Here is a 14,285-nt window from a genome sequence, read left to right on the forward strand (position 1 = left end):
TGAAGATTCATGTAAAGTGCAGCAGAGAGAGACACTGAGATTGTAGGGTTCATTATAGTTTACTATGAAGGGAGATAAGATGATCTCTCGGAGGACAAATGGGGACAAAAAAATTCCCTGACCCTCCGTTCTGGAAGCGCTAGTGCCAGAAAATGTGATCTCTGTATGGTCCAAAAACACCTGAACGGAGCCCAAGTGATGCACAAACCCGAATACGACCGCCACAAAGATCTCTGGCCCGGTCAAATCGGAGTTTAGGTTAAAGCAGACACTAATTTAAGCATTCAGCCCAGCCCAGCACTATCTAAGCCAGCTGGTTCCCCTTAGCATTAATCAATGACCGTGAAGCTTAAGGTAAAGCTGCATCCGTTAGCACCCGCTACACTGTCTGGAGGCGGAGAGGGAGAGTTTGAGGCAGCTGCCTTTGATCGGACCTTGGGTTATTTTTGCCTCTCATCTCGATCTTGACAGCGAGGAGCCAGACTGTACGGTAAAGTCCGGAGAGAAGTGATGTATTTTTACCCCACACATGAGGCTGAGTCTGTGCCACCCGTCAACATACCATTTTAGAGTGATTCATGGGCTCAACTGTGATAGTCCCTTTGCACAAAGTGTAAAGTGACAAACTGCTCAGGTGGTCGCCCCCGTACCTCCTCGAGTAAGGTCCATGTTGTGAAGCCACTGGGGAAGCCAGAGTCAGGACGAAACTACGTCATTTCCACACATAGTGGCTTTAATGTGAATATTCAGATTTATAATAGTTTGATTTAGATTTAGAACGCGGCTCAAAATAACAACCCGCCTAATGACCCGAGTCTCAGCCACGTGCAGCTGTATACAGTGGGCTACATTTAAGGAACAGCTCAACATTTGGGGAAATGTGCTCATTTGATTTCTTGCAGAGAGTAAGACGAGAGGACGAGCTGGAGCCTGGAGGCCATTAGCTTAGCATAAAGACTGGCAGCCGCGGGAAACGGCCGCCTGTCTCTGTCCAAAACTTCAACACCACGGATTGTTTAATCCGCACGCAAACAGAAATATCAACAAAATATGTTTTAGGGGGACGAACAACTTTATTTTTCCATCCAGCAAGTACCTCTGTGCTGCGTGTCAGCTGGTTGCCTGTAACCGATGATGACAAGCGGCCCAGGAAGTCCCTGTGCCTGGCCACTGTTCTCCAAGAAAAGAAAAATGTCAAGCCAAAGTATAGAGCGGCCTATTTGTCGCCCTGTCAGACGAACTCAAGTACCCCCTCATCCGCCACCATGATACAAATTCAACCATTTATCCATGTAGTTAACTGTGTAAGCTATGTACGTTTACCTTTAGCGAGCTGCTGCTAACTAGTTTTCACACATGTGGTGTTAAGGTGTTGCGATTCTATTTTTTTTTTTCTCAAATTGGTTGAGCTGCTCCGCAATATTTCCCCAAAGCAACCCGCAGAAGTACCCCCACTGGGTCCAGGTACCCCTGGTCGGGAATCACTGGTACTGATTACAAAAGGAAGAGGGCAGGTATTTGTTAGAGCGGGCTATAGATTCACATAGAGAGACTCTCTGACATGAACTTCGTTACGTGGCGGGTTGTCTGCAGGTCTTATTCTTCCACCACTGCTAACTATGCTGCTGGTTTTTCAAACATAGCACATAGCCCTCATGACCTTTGAGGTGCGTGCGTGGAATGAACACCTGCAGAAACAAGACTGGGTCCAAAGTCCAAAGATTACCTGGGTTATTTATACCCTCAACACACACATGACCTTAAGTGAGATTGTTAAGATGTTGACGTGACGTTCGCCTAAACGTTGCCCGTCTGTTATTACAGTCAAATTCCACGTGTCCGCGTCACTGCTCCGGTTTTTCCGGTTTTTCGGTACAGTTCATTACTGTACCGATCGATCGCGCATAAAAAGCCGCTGAGGAATTCATAAAACAAGCCGGTCCTGCTGGAGCAGCTGAATAATTCTGTTCGCAGAGACACAACTCAACACCGGACGGCTATTTTGAGGGCTTGTGTCACAGACACACCTGTCACTGTCCAGACTACAAAGTGGAAGCAGCAGGCACTGTCGCCCTTGTATTAATCCCTACATCAGTTGTAGCTCCTCAGCAGGCCGGACAGAGGGTGTCACAGCTCCGGTCCAACTATAACCACCAGTAAAGACCCCCCCACCTCCATCTACAATGTCAAAATCTCTCCACCTCCTCCTACATTCGGGGTGACAACATGCCACTCCCACAGCGCTGATACATTTCACAGATTGCATCAGACCGGGTTCTCAGCCAGCCGGGACAAAATTAGAGTCGGTGACAGACACCGCATTTTCTGCTCTGCCTGGTAAGTAAATTGTATCTGTGCGAGTCGCAGTAGCTGGAGACAAATGTGTCTGCACGTCCACCTCCCCAGATGCCCCCGGTCTGCGGCTGAAAACAACAGCATTGCCGATTAGAACCACAAGGAGCTCCCTGAGGCTCGACCTCACAGGCGTGTTTTCATCACACATTCAGTCCCGTGGCGCCCTATATCACACGGGGGCCGCACCGTTGGACCTGTTTGATTGTGGGAAGGGGGACACAATCAGTCTTTCATCAGCGCCGCAATGCTGAAACAGTCATCATTCACCAAGCAAAAACGCAAAACATTTACCGTACTCCCAGCTTTCACGCCACTGATCCTACAAAACAAGCAAATTTGAAGATGTCCCCCGGAGCTGAAGGAGCTAGTTTAACAAATTTACACGATTTATGGAGCATTTATAGACATCATATAGATATTTTCATTAAAACAAACCCAGTCTTACTACTATTCATGGTCACCATTTCCTAAGCAGTAGCAGCTCAGTGTGTTTACATTCCGCAATGACCTGCCTGTGTGCTAGTTCTTCTGCCGAGTGCAACATGAAATCAGATTGCAGTTGCTTACGATGGAAAAAGATCTCTATTGAAACAATGTGAGTGTGTGTGTGTGTGTTTGTCTGCACGGCAAACAGACGCACCGTTTGCTGTAGTATTGTTGTGTTGACGAAGTAGTTTGCTGCCCGCAGAGTTCTGGGACCCGTAGTATTAAACTACAGCTGAGCACTTGCTGTAACCACCAGGACTGAAGTGTTAAGGATTCTAACCTTAAGATGTGTTCGAAGTAGAGCCACTGGTTTATCTGTTTAACTGGAGGATTCATGACTTTGTTATAACAAAGGAGACAAAAGAAAGACAACCAAAAATGTCGTGTTTTAGTGGCCTAAACGTAAATACACTTGGGTTGCAAACCGAAGTCTATGACTTCCTGGACTGGGAAAAAATAGAAAACCCCATTGTCAATGAATGTGATTACATTTGAGTGGGTTTGTCGTAGCTTGAAAAATGAGATTATGTTTGACCCGATTCTTTTCACAATCCACTTCCATCTTAATTATGAGCCAGAACTGAACGTACACACACAAACAACAGGCACTGCTATTAAAACAACAATTCAGTGCAGTTACCCGTCACCCTGCAACGACTCGGAGCAGAGACTGCAGCATGTCGGGCACACACCAACAACGTGCCAGCGCGTTTATAAATGATCTCCCGTGTAAGCATCATGTCCTGTTTACAGACTCCTGGGGAGGGAGCTCATTTTGACATGAAACAAACAAAGATCTGGGCGGTGACTGCACTCATGCTCTGGCTGGCCTCCAGCTGCATCACCCACACCCCAAACTGAGCCAGTCCCAGGCCCAGGGCCCGGCCCAGGGCCCGGCCCGGGCAGGCTGACCGTGTCTTTGACTGTTTCCTGTAAAGCTGTTTGGCTCCGGTTCAACCCTGTAATCCTTGAGGTCAGAACCCACCCACGTGTGGCCTTCGGAGGGAGGCAGTGTCCCTGCCCTCTCTGACTTGAGTCAAGCCTCTGCACCACAGAGAGGGAAGGGGGGGGGGGGGGTGGGGGGGGGTTAACATGCATGTTGCTCCTGGCTGGTGTAGAGTACATAGAAGACAAGCCACACAAAGCTAAAGACAAACATCAACCGCACGCAAGCATCTATACATTTATGCACCCATTAAGTGCAAATCATAGTATAAGGTATAAGGCTAGCAAGCTGCAGAGTCAGGAGCTGGCATACGAAAACACAGCTGATGACGACGATGCTGACAACCATGTGGCATTAAATCTGTTCAGTGTTTATGCTCTGCCGTGGTAGCCCCCCCTTGACCACGGTGCAGTTATTCAGCTTATCTCTGCTAATCCTCCTGCTGTAACTCTTCCTCCCCCTGTTCCTGAGCCGCCTATGGGCTCTGGTGCCAAACCAACACCATTAAGCCACAGCACTGTGGTGAGAAAGTACACACTGGGCAACCTCTAGCGAGAGGCTGAGGCAGGTTGGAAGGATGGTTTCAGTTGTTGCACATCTTATTTTTCGTAGCTTCGTCCGTCATTTCTGCCAGGTACGATATTGTCGCGCTCACTCGAGCGCTCGCTGAGCAGTCGGAGCATCAGGCGGTAAACAAACCGAACATCTGAGCCAGATTATCTAAACCACAAGGTGCAACTGAAAGTGAGCTCACCTGTACTGTCCCTGTTCTGTAATAATCCTCATTACGCAGGGAAAACGGCGGTAAGCACGGCCGGTCAAAGTTCAACTGGTGAGTCGAGGTGTTAACGGTCATGGGTTCACCAGGGTTAAATGTAACACCACAAACAACGGCTTTTGATAACACTTTCGTGGTCACGCTGGCCAAAGTATGAAACGTACGAGAGAAAGGCGAGACAAATATTGTTTCATTTTGAAGTTGACATCGACGTCACGTCTTTGTCGCTTCCCCCCCAGCTGTATAAAACACAAATTCTTAATAACATAACCAATCAAACTCATTTCAGAATAATGAATTAACTCCATATCCAAGGAAGGGACGCTTGACGGACCACCAAACAGCATAGCATGGATAAGTACGTCTATGTCTCTGCTGGACAGACAGGGGACCTGGTGGAGCCTAGAAACAGAGGCCGCAGGTCTGGCAACGTAACAATGCAAAAGCCAGTCAGAACAACGCTTAAAAACTACTATAGGCTTTAAAGCTACAAGAGGCGATATCATTGAATTATAATTACATGTCACTAACAATATCTAATTGAAGGGCTCCTTCAAAATAATGTGTCTGTGAGCACCCGCCCCCCCCCCCCTTTTGTATTTAGTCTTTTAAAAAACTGGACCAGGTCTTAATTGTAATTTAATTGCATGTGAGAGAAGTGATGAATACAAGTTTAGTGCTGTGGTGTAGTTGCTCTTTAAAGCCTGCGTGTACCCAGGGGCAATACTTTCACCACTGACTGCTCGTGTTTCTTTACCCATCTTACTGGTATTAAGTGATTCCAAGACCTCAGCAATTGACTTTGTGAGTACAAAGTTAGTATTACTGATAGGAGTGGTGTAAAGTAATGAACCACATGTATCCTTTAAGTAATCCAGAGAAAATAAGGTGTAGCTCTGCCTCTGACTGAAAGATCAATCAGTGTCATCCCCGGGCCTTAAATCCTTATATGGTGCTTGGTTTTACTTTCTGTATTTGTGCTCCACAGCAGGGTTGAGCTTTTATCATCAATTCCTATCTCCAGTGTTTGTTATTGTCAGGCCTGGACGCTGTGCAGACAATCTGAGCTACCCTGATGCTATCTAATGATTCAAGACAGGAAGCATTTTTCAGATGTCCTCCATAGATAAGAGTGTGACACCTCATCACGGGCCCATCTATCTGAGACTTTGCCCATAATTTTTGCCTACCAAGTAACACTAGATAACATTCAGTCATGTGCAGCCTGAGACGTCGCCTCTCACAGGACACACAACAGATCCTGACATGTTCAGTTTGCACCGGGAACAGGCGAGAGCCACGCGGTGACGTAGACCTGAGGCGCTGCCGGACGAGCTGCTGCTTCATTAGTATTCATAAACACTTTTGCTATTCCAGGAAGAGCAGCCCGGCTGAGCGTGCTCAGACTGCGTCTGGGAATGGCTGGACACCTCCTCCTCCTCCTCCCGAGTGCTGGAGGAGGAGAAGACAAAACACACAAACCCGGAGGTGAATGGAAAAGATGAGGCAAGTGGAACTCAAAGAGGACAGCTTTGTGCATCGGTGAGGAACACACAGGACAGGAAGGCTAAAAATACCACTTCATCGTCACCGTGGCAGAACTTTGACTTCCTGTCTGGTTCTTTGCGCAGTCCTTTTATTGCACTGAACTTTCCAGGCATGAGAACCTGCTGGGTGTCACATTTCAACATCTGCCCCCGTATACCAAATAGCAACCTTGGAGCTTGTGGCTATTTCATGAAAGTTGCACTTCATTTGCTTCTCATCTCTAACGACAGTGAAGCAGTCCTGGAAGTTAAATTGTCTTATTTGGACCTACTGAGGTTATTTGGTGACATCTGAATGAGCCAAACTAAAAGAGCTAATGTCAAGTTCAAACACACGTCGATAACAAGTTCAACTCAAGATCCCCTTAACTGTGTTGGAGCTTTTTGACGGTGTCGCACTGCTTTCAGGCCATTTGTCGTGGATCTGTACAGTAGTAGTGCTCAGACCTCTGCGACTATTCATGCTGGCTTGCGAGATGAGCTCCACAGTTCATTCTGAACCATGGAAACAGCACTTCACGCAAAACAATTTCCACTCAAGGTCACCTTACTTGCTTGTTTAGGAGCTTTTGACTCCAGAACAAGCCAACGTGGATGCAAAGCCCAGAGGTGCTCCGAATTCGGTGAGTTTGAGCATCTACAGTACCATGGCAAATGAGCCGATGAAGATGTGGGATACGGTTGAAAGCTTATTGAGAGTCCAAGGTTGTGGGGCGTCTGGAGTAGCCCCCCCCCCCCCGAACCTGACTGAAGTTTGATGCTGCCAAGCTTTCGTGAATATTCCACACTCTCATGAAGAAACTGTGTCCCGCTTTCCTTCTTGTCAAGATGTAAGTCTGCTAGTCGGCACATTCACACCCTCTAGAGGTAAAAATGAAATTTCAGTTTGCAAAACTAAAACTAGTCAGTAAGTGTTTCACAAAAGGTACTGAAGTAGTCCTTCAATTCCAACAACATATCAAGTGCACGATGGACTGACCAGGCCAGAGGTGAACAGGGAAAGAAGGGAGAAATGAAGGAAGGCTGAATGTGCTGCATAACCCCACAGGGCCGCCCCACCTCCTCTATTTTCCTCTCCCTCCCCCTTTACATCCCCTCCCTGCCTTCCAATTGCTCATCACTGGCACCGAGTGGGCAGTGGTGCTGCCAAAGTGACTGATGGGCAGTACCCTCCGCTGTCCGCTCGGAGCAGGACCATCAGGGCAGAAATGATGCAGTCTGCGATCCTAGCTGAGTGGTCATGACAGGCTATGGATCTGCCCGCTTGCCCCTGCTGCTTTCAAGGGCATTTTATCCAAATGAGGGAGAGGTATGGGGAGCTCAGGAGGAGCAGCTGTACATCATCTGCTGCGAGGCACGGGGGGGAAGTGGGGGGGGGGAGGGTCATCTATTCTCTACCACAAGGGCAAGAGCCAAAACCCATCTGGTTCAGGCCTTACAGCATAGTCCCCGAAATGTCAGAGACGGCACAGGAAAAGAAATAGCAAATAAGAGAAAATGAAATGTCATCCTGTGTTACAACTACATCCCGCAGTAAATCACCGACATGAAGGAGAGACCAGAGATGCTCGAGGTTTAAAAAAAAACAAAAAAAAAAACAAGTCAGCGCACAGAAAGATTTCTGTGAGGATGACAGACATGAACCTACCTTCACCGTACAGAACTCCAGGCCTGTCTCAACCTCGCAAAATCTGATAGCAGCCGTAAACTTTGAATTTCCAGAGAGAGAGAGAGAGAGAGAGAGAGACGTCCGAACAGGCTGCAGACGGAGAGAACTGCTCTCTTTCACGCTGGTGGATTTCCAGAGGAGCACGGGGTCTAGTTCTGGTTCGCGTGGCTAGTAGGCACCACCCTGCCTGGCTCTTCCTCTGCCCAGCTCCTGTCCCGTCCCCTGTTCTGTGGTGCAGAACACACACACTGAGGCTATTGAAGGACAGGCAGCACCTCTGTCTGCTCGCTGGCTCCGGGCGCTGTTGATGTTGGCATCTGCAATAAAGGCTGCCTTTCTCTTTCCTGCATGTCCCCCCCCCCTGCCTTTGCCGCTGGAGTTCTCACCTCTGCCAAGGAGAGCTGCGAGGCTGAAATGGAAGAAAGGTTGTGTGACGGCGTTGTGCCGGCTGTGTGTGTGTGTGTGTGTGCCTGCCTGTCAGGGGAAGGGAGTGGCAGCCTGGTGTGACACACTTGATTACACTGGCTGATTGGGGATTATTTTTGGCTTCCAATCGCACCCTCCTAAAACTGAAACTCTGTGCTGGCTTTTCCCCTTGTAATTACTCCTTCCAGTCGCCGCATCAGTTTGGCTGCCATTCACCTGACACCAAATGCTTCTCTATTTCACTTACTGCAAAACATACTATCACATAACACCTCGAGCTCCCCTCTCTTCCTCAACACCCTGAGTGAACTTATAGACATGGGGAAGTAGTTCAGCGTGGGACACTCCCCCTGAGCTCGAGTTAAATAATGGAGCAAATATAGCTCAGTGTTCACGAGACAATGAGCGACGAGCATAATGTGAGAGACTTGAGGGGCTGAATGGAGTTTTTCCATTTTTAAATGTTGAATTACAAATACATAAATTGAATGGGAGCACCAGTACTGCAAAACCCCCCCCCCCCCCCCCCCCCGGGGATCAATGAACTGATTCTGATTCTGACACTTAAGTATCAATAACCCACCGAGTGAGCCACAGACTACATCAGCACGGTTTCAAGCAACAGCAGACAGCTATGCTCGGTGAAAGAAGCTCCGCTGTGCTCAACATGGATCGCAGACAGAGTTCGCGATCTAGCCGGTGAAGACAGTTGCGCGTCTACCAGCTAACAGAGCCAGAGATTTCTCTCAGGAGCTGGTGGAGACCACACAGAGCTAAAAGGAGAGGGAATAGAGTGCTGCAGGACTGAGTCCTAAAACCCGGAAATTCATTTTTTTACACTTCCTGTCCCCTCGTCTGGAAGTCAGCGGGTTTTTTGGTTAGATGCCTGAAATAAGGTCTGTGGTTAACACAAGCTCAAGAGATTTACACGTTTTGTTCTGCGACATAAAATACGTCAGTAGATACCCCCCCACTCGTGAACTTTGAAGCTTTCACGTGTCTTAAAGAAGGCGGTTGCTAACAAGTGGCTAAATGAGGCTACGGAGGTTGTCGTGGTGCCTCGTTGTGTTTATACTCTATATCTATCTGTCTATGTATCTGCATCTATCTATATTCTCTTAAAAGTGAAGCTCAGCGGTGGTGACGTTGAAGTAATGCGACCGTGGTGTAGTTCCTTTATAGCCTAACGTTAGCTTTCTTACTTCTGGCGATTCCATTTACGCTTCAAAACTCATTCATTAGTGAAGATTATCTTGCCGAACAGAAATACGTCATCCCTGCAACACGGAAACATGGCTCCAAATGAATGCTAATGTTGCATCATGAGGTATTAGTATGTCTAATGTGTGGCTTTCGCTCGTTCTGCTGCCCCCCGAATGGTCAAAATGAACTTTAGAGTGGAAGAAATTCTCACGCTTACTGTTCAGTATCTCTCCAGCTTCTGCCCCGATTATCAGCAAACAGTTTACAAGCCATTACCACGATCCACAGACTCATGAAACTAATGCTGTGGCCTCGTCTGACTCCCATTCATTGCCTCTATCGAGTGTTATCCCTAATACTGCAAAAAGAGCTCTCCACCATATGTTAAAAGTCAATCTGCGTAGTTTACTTCACATAAATTTGCCGTTGCAGGCTAAGACGTGGCTACCTTAAATGGTGCCCGGCGACGTGAAATGGTTGCTAAGCCAGGATTTCCGATGATGTTGCCCAGCCAGTTCTGTCCTGGGGGTCCATGCAGCATTTGTAATGAGACTTATTGTGAGTCCGATCTGGCAGAGCTGTCAGTTTTCGTCTTTATGAGCAACACAAACAGGTCCAAACTATTCCTCATGCATACCAACATACAGCCTGCCAGTTAGGGTAACTGAGACAGACGCAATGTTAGATCTTTTAAAGACATTAAAGTCACCACATGCTGAACTGGAAGATGCTTAAGATGCTTCGTGTATGCCTTAATATATCTTTAGCACTGAGACCTTGTGATGAAGAGACCTCTGGTTGACTCTTCCTGCCCCGAGAGATCTATTGTCCTCCCCTTGAACACTTCCTCTTCAGATGTGACCTCTGCTAACCTTTTGAACCACAGTGCTTCCTCTACGCATCTCCAGACAGGGGGGCCCTCCTGCTCGTCAATCTACTGTGTAGAAAAGCTTGTGGCAGCTTGTTGCGCTCCTGTCTAGGATGTTCTTGCCGTCTAAAAAAAGGTTAAACCTCCAAAACATGACAAATCTGAGCAGACAGGCAGGGTGGTGTTTGAACATGCAAGTCAAAATAAACGCTACCAAGGAAGAATGGGTTTCATTTGTCCCACGGGTATAAAAGAAATACTTCTGCTTCATTTGCCTGGCAGTGACTCTCATGATTTTTAAATGGATGACAGGATATGTACTGTGTTAACCTGCAGTGTGCTAGGTAACCCTGAAAGACCTCTAATATACAACCTCAGCATGGTTGGAAGGATCAGTTCCATTTATGTCTAGGAAGAACACTAAAATCTCAGCAACTTTCCATTCCAGTGAAATATGATTTGGACAGTCAGCAGCAAGTTATTTCCCCAAGCTAAAAAAATATGGATGTCATGAAGAGGAAAGATTGGTAATTGTTTTTTTTTGTTTTTTTTAAGGATGAGAATGTGAACAGTACAATATATCAGAGAAAACGGGAAGGATCATTTCTGTGCTCCATTACAGTCATTATTTTCCAGAAAGGGCAATTTAACCATTTGTCAGCAGCTTTTTAGTGAGGTGAGCCCCACATTGCCCCCCCCCCCCCAACTACCTGTCAACCTGAGTTCAGCAGTGGGAGGTGGAGGAAGTGGACTGGGGAAGCACTGGTGAATACCATACCTCTGGCTGGTTTTTGAAGACTCCAGTTGCTGTCTAAGCCAGACTCCAGTGAAGTTTTTCTAAAGAAGACTTACAGGCGTTCCCTGTGTCCTGGGGGGATGAATATGGCGTCTGAATATCTGCCGACCAAACAGCCTGACTGGGCTTGCTGTGTTAACGTAATCCCCAGGTAGCGCCACTCCTGCCTACTGCGCCTCCCTTCCCTTCCCTTCCCTTCCCCGAGGTTACACACCACGTTGTCTCCTCTCCATGGAAAGAGATCGTCACCAGAATGCAATCATAGTTTGAAAACCTCTGGTCCCATCCCATAGTTTACCTTCCTGGTGGTCCGCAGCCATCAGCGGCAGTACATTAAACATCCACACTTCGACCTGCAATGTTGCTGGAAAGTACTTTCTCTGATAGATTACAGTCGTATCATAACTACATCGTCTCCAGTCCTACATTTAGTCACACCCACCCATGGGAATGTAGTGCCACGAACTATTCAAATAACAAAGACCTCACTTTGCAAACATTTCTCATTGTTGTTTCTCAAGTCGCTCGGGGTGCCGGTTGGGTGGGGATTACACAGCGAAAACATTTTCTTATCTGCAGTTGTGAGTCAGCCTGGATTGGCCCTGGTGTAGTAAATCCACCCATCTGGAGTGCAGTACGAAACATACTCCAGGAAATATTTGCCAGCCTGTCAAACTGTCATCTGTCTTGACAGGAAAGAAGCAGTTCTTTGGCAAATCAGAGCCGTTTGGGTTTCATAATGAGAACTCTGGTGTCCAGAGGTACATCCTGCAGTGCACCCCCCCCCCCCCCCCTCTCTCTCTCTCTCTCTTCACATTCCAGTGCTTGGAAGATGATCACCTTAAACTCTGGAAGTGTTTTTCCTTCTGTAGGAACATATGGAAAAGCCGCAGCCGCAGCAGCAGCAGCAGCAGCAGCAGCAGCCAAGCCACAATCTACAATGGGCCATCTGGCTACAAACGCAGGCCTCGACCACAAGCGGAAAAACACGACTCCGACTTGATTCTAATAACCAGTGCGCTCCACAACTCTGATGAGTTATGTTGTCAGAGAGACCCCCTTTTGAACGCGCAGGCGATATTTCACCGTTGAGCAATGTTAAAAATACAACACAACTCGGGCAGCTGTTTCTTTTGCTTGGTCAACGAAAAGCAGAGATGACAGGAAATGAGGGGGGAGGAAACAGAGGTCCCCTGCAAAACAACGCCTTAATCCACCCCCCCCCCCCCCGTAGCTGTTTATCGAATGGTTGGCTTTTACAGCACCTGCTCTTGTAATTTATGTGCGCAGACGAAGCAGGGAAACCCATATGGTGAGGCAAACTGTCTCCATTTGAAGATGCCAATCGCGTGTCGCAAAACAAGGTTAACCTGTATTTCTGTGCGTCGTGTTTGGTTATATATTTTTTTGGGCATATTTCGATGTTCACGTACATATGGAGCACATCGGACAATATCATTCAGCTCAGCAGCACACATTTGCCTCCACTGGTCTGCTGCTGCTACAGTGAGGGCCGCTATCAGCTAAGGGCAGGAGCCTGAGAGTGGCTTCTATCTGAGGTTAACACAATCCTCTTCCCAAGGAAATGTGTCTGTCAGACTCTGCAGACTGAAATTGCACATCCAAGACGTGGGAAAAGGTGAGTTTCAAATGCCCTAATGTTCACTACAGCCACAGCTTGTAATAACACGCGAAAATATTCTCTTCTGACTCGTAGGAGCCATAGTTCACTTGTAACCGCGGCCTTGTTGTAACAGTCAGACTGAACCAACACGACACACCATCGTTCACAATGTACAGCATCTCCAGAATGCCCGTTATGTCTGCTGACAGTAATTGTGGCAATAATTGGAAGAGACAGAGCGAGCACCAGCAGAATAATCCCCTGCAGCTTTTCCCTGCCACATGTTACCAGGCCTTATGGCAACTTGTTGACACCAATCCCAGAGACCCAGTGGGCCAATGCCGGGCATGCGTAAACAGACTGTAATCCGCATCGCTACAATGGCTGAAGCGTGCATCTTATCGCTGGGCAGAGGGGCAGGGGACACATGTGCTGTGTCCTACGCTTGGCTTAATCATCACGCTCACATCTGCTTCGTTTACTTTATTTGGTCAGATGCAAAAAAAAAAAAAAAAAAAAAAATGCTACAGCACCGAGATGAAGGAGGTGGGAAGTTTGTTCATCAAGGCCTCACATCTAAACGACTACATAGTTCAAAGATTTGCAGTGCTGCTCATGTTTATTTCTGCAGTAAGCTAAGTGACCGCAATACCGTGGGTTTGCCATCGAGGTTTGGTACCAACACAAAAGCAAATGACTTTGGGAAATATTAACATGTATTTCTATAAACCCATTTGATACATTCAACAAAGGTCATGAATGTTAAATGGTGACACACAACACAAGCAGCCGCACAAGAACTTTACCGAGATGCAGGCGAAGGCTACGCAGGAGGCGTTTCAACCGTTTTTTTATTTTTTATTTGTCCATCTCACGCGCGTCTGATGGAACATTTTAATCCACCGGTCTGCACGGGCTGTATCACAGGTCACGTATCGTATGTGCAAAGTGTGACTCGAAGAGTCATTTTACGCTTTAAGTCCATTTTCTTCTGTTTTAGGTGCGCATACCGTCAAAATGCTGGTGACCTACACTCAATACCGTGCCTGAATGCATCCTGTGTAAGCACTCTGCAACATATGCAGACACTGTGTAAAAGTCCAAATTTGTATCATTTGTACAGTTAAGCAAGATTACCAATCTGACCAGACATTCAATGCCAGCGGTCAGCACTTGACAGTTTGACACATTTTGATGGAGGTTTGATACCCAACTTCAGTTAGCTGTGTCGGATGAGAAACAGCAACGAACAACTAGCCACGCGCTCCCCACAAGCAGCCACCACATCAACTAGCTTCCAGCACCACCTCCCAGTGAAGGGTACCACTGTTCGGTGCTCACAACTCGGGCCAGGCGGAGCGAGCCTCTGTCCAGCTGGCTGGGCTTTACCTGCCGCCTTCGAAACGGACCGAAAGATGACTCATCAGACGCTTGTCACAGCTTCCTGGCTCCCCCTGGCCCGCTCTGAACGCTGCTCCTGAGAGCTCCTCTGATGGGCCCATGATTTATTTAACACATGCTGATTTATTTTGCATTGAAACAGCCTAAATGCTCCAGTGCACTTTGCTGGCGGAAAAGGCTCCTCCA

The sequence above is a fragment of the Enoplosus armatus genome, chromosome 3 (assembly GCF_043641665.1).
Source record: "Enoplosus armatus isolate fEnoArm2 chromosome 3, fEnoArm2.hap1, whole genome shotgun sequence".
Classification (NCBI taxonomy): domain Eukaryota; kingdom Metazoa; phylum Chordata; class Actinopteri; order Centrarchiformes; family Enoplosidae; genus Enoplosus; species Enoplosus armatus.